Source organism: Gobio gobio, assembly GCF_949357685.1.
Source record: "Gobio gobio genome assembly, chromosome: 23".
NCBI classification, from domain to species: Eukaryota; Metazoa; Chordata; class Actinopteri; order Cypriniformes; family Gobionidae; genus Gobio; species Gobio gobio.
In genome coordinates, this window is record NC_137119.1 from 40,625,597 (window position 1) to 40,629,115 (window position 3,519).

The window sequence follows — 3,519 nt, forward strand, 5'->3', positions numbered from 1 at the left end:
TTGTGAGCGGTTTCTTTTTTTTCTGTAAAGGGGAATCTCTTATCTAGCTTTGATTTTACTGTGGGACGCCTGCCTTTACATGCACATGAACGTTAATGACATCCCATTCTTAATCTGTAGGGTTTAATATGGAGCATGACATTTTCCAAAATGTCTTGGTATGCTGAAGCATTAAGAGTTCCTTTCACTGGAACTAAGAGGCCAAGCCCAACCCCTGAAAAACAATCCCACACCATAATCCCCCCTCAACCAAACTTTACACTTGGCACAATGCAGTCAGGCAAGTCCCGTTCTCCTGGTAACCGCCAAACCCAGACTCGTCCATGGTGATTGGTCACTCCAGAGAACACGTCTCCACTGCTCTAGAGTCCAGTGGCGGCGCGCTTTACCCCACTGCATCCCACGCTTTGCATTGCACTTGGTGATGTAAGGCTTGGATGAGCTGCTCGGCCATGGAAACCCATTCCATGAAGCTCTACACACTATTCTTGAGCTCATCTGAAGGCGACAGAAGTTTGAAGGTCTGGAGCGACTTCTGTGCACTGTGACCCTCAGCATGTGCTGACCCCGCTCTGTGATTATACGTGGCCTAAAACACTTCATGGCTGAGTTGTTAGTGCTTGTGCTTGATTTATACACCTGTGGCCGTGAAGTGATTGAACACCTGAATTCAGTGATTCAAGGGGTGTCCCAATACTTTTGGCAATATATGTACGTACAAAAATCTGTCAAACCAAAATGTATTCAGACACCTTCAACATTTTATCACACTATCCTAGTTTATTAGCTATAGTTTAGAAAAAGTATTCAAATATGACAAGAACTCAGTTAAACTGTCAGAACAAATTCATCTTAATAATGTCAGATAACTGTGATAGAAAGGGATGTAATGGATTACACTCAACCAATCAGCTCTTAAATTTAACTACACAATTAGATAATACAAATTTAGCTCAACCAATGAGCAAGCAATGCTTCATTTTGTTCAGTCTGTGGTGTCAAAGGTCACATTAGCAATTAGAGACAAAACATGATCAGCTCAAAGTGTCTGAATCATTTTGGTCCTGAATGTTTATCAATTTTATTGTTAGTCACTGTATGAAGAATTTTTGGGTATAATATGTCACAGTTTACTTTATTTTGCTCTCCTCACTTACAGAAATGAACTATAGTGTCACAATTTACTATAGTATACAACACTGAAAAAAGTGTTTCATTGGATCAAAGTAAAAAATTTGCGTCGACTTGTTACAACTAATTACTTTACTTTTTATCAACTTAAAATTTTTACTTTGAAAAGAATTAACTATCCATTACCTAGCCAAAGCAAAAAGTATCTTTGAATCAAATAAAGTTTATAAGTTGAATGAAATCTTAAATTATACTTTGTCTTAATGCTTTCTCTTTGTATTAACTTAATTCATTTACTTTACATCTAACCAAATATCCAACCAAATTCAATTTAAAATATTAATTTAATATAAAGAAATGTATTTACTTTCAGAATGTGTAATTTTATCATCTGTCTAAGATGAATGACTTCAAGCATCACACTTTTGACAATTTATTTAGTCATAATACAATTTTTTACAATATGTACAGTACACAAATACACACTGTCTAACAATGTAAACATTATAAAAATGCATATTTGAGTCCTTCTGGGTATTTTAAGTTCAGTGTATAAATCAGTCCAAACATCATGTCACAGGCTCATGCAACAGAACTCATTTAGTACTTCCAAAACGTCAATGACAATGGAAATGTCCAGTGCACGACTTTCACGAATCACAAAAAATGCCATGGTGGTTTTTTCAAATTCTCTCTCCGCTTCCTCCCTCTGGTCAGCCTAAAAACATACAAGAACAGAGAGTAATTGAGGGACTGTGGAAAAAAAAAAAAACACCCCTTCATCTGAAAATGTATTACAAAAATGAGTTAGCTTTCCTACTATGGAGGTCAATGTAGAGCCCAAACGTCTGTTGCTAACTTTCATTAAAATATCGTCATTTGTGTTCAGCGTAAAAATAAAATTTGTACGGTTTATTACAAGAGTAAGTGATGACAATTGTCATTTTTGGGTGAAGACGTACTTTTACACTCTCTTTGGCTTTGAAAATGACACTTAAAGGGATAGCTCACCCAAAAACGAAAATTTGATGTTTATCTGCTTACCCCCAGAGGTGTCAGATGTAGGCGTGTTTGTTTCTTCAGTAAAACACAAATGAAGACTTTTAACTTCAGCCGTTGCAGTGTGTCAGTCGTATAATTGATGTCAATGGGGCCTGTTTATTGTATGAGAGCTATGAGAGTAAAAAAACCAGACATACGAATCCATATAAAACCCTGCGGCTCGTGATGATACATTGATGTCTTAAGACACGAAACAATGCGAGAAACCCAACAGTACTTATGGTATTAGTTTACCTCTTATCAGACGAATGTAATCACGCTTCCCACCAGCATCACTTCCGGTGAGTAAGGTCAAAATACCGGCGCGATCATAGATATACATAGATTCCTCATTAGTGCCATCAATTCCTCATTAGTAAGACATCAATGTATCGTCACGAGTCGCAGGGTTTAATATGGATTCTTATGTCTGTGTGTTTTTTACTCTTATTGCTCTCATACTATAAACGGACCCAAGTGACATCAATTATACGACTGACATACTGCAACGGTTGGAATTAAACATTTTAATTTGTGTTCTACTGAAGAAACAAACAAACATACATCTTGGATGGCCTGTGGGTCAGCAGAAAAACATAAAAAAATGTTTTTGGGTGAACTATCCCTTTAACATTTGTACAATCAAACGCTCCCATGTGTTGACCATTGTAGACAATCACAGACATATTTGTTGAGTGCAGTACCACAATGGCCAATCAAAGGCATTTATCAATCTACTCAACAGTGCTCAAAATTCATTTTTGGGTGAACCAACCCCTTTTAAAGTTCACATTCAAAATTCTGTCATCATGTACATGCCCTCTTGTCATTTCAAACCTGTATGAATTACTGTCCTCTGCAGAATTTTGAACAATGTTGGTAACAAAACAGCACAGCCCCCATTCACATCAAATGATAACACAATTACTTGAGCTACTTTAAAGCGATATGTCACTACCAAATCAATTTTTTTGTGAAAAACACGCTTTACTGACCCTCAAGGTTTGAGAGAAGACCTTTGTTAAGACCACAGAGCCGCGTCGAGCATTATTTGATCGATGGATGCACTATTTGAAGCTTAAAAAAGTCAACAATTCACTCCCATTCTACCGCTTGGAAGTAAAATGATACGTAGGATTTTAACTTTGCCTGTATGGTTCTTCAAGAATATAACCATATTCAGTTAGGATGCCTTGAGGGCGAGTAAAACATGGGGAAGTGTTGATTTGGTAGTGAAATAATACTTTAAGGCAAACATGGTTGGAGAAAATGTCAGTATTTTGCACTCTCTACATTACCTGGTATTCTTTGATCAGACAGCTTGTCTCTTCACCAAGGTACATGATC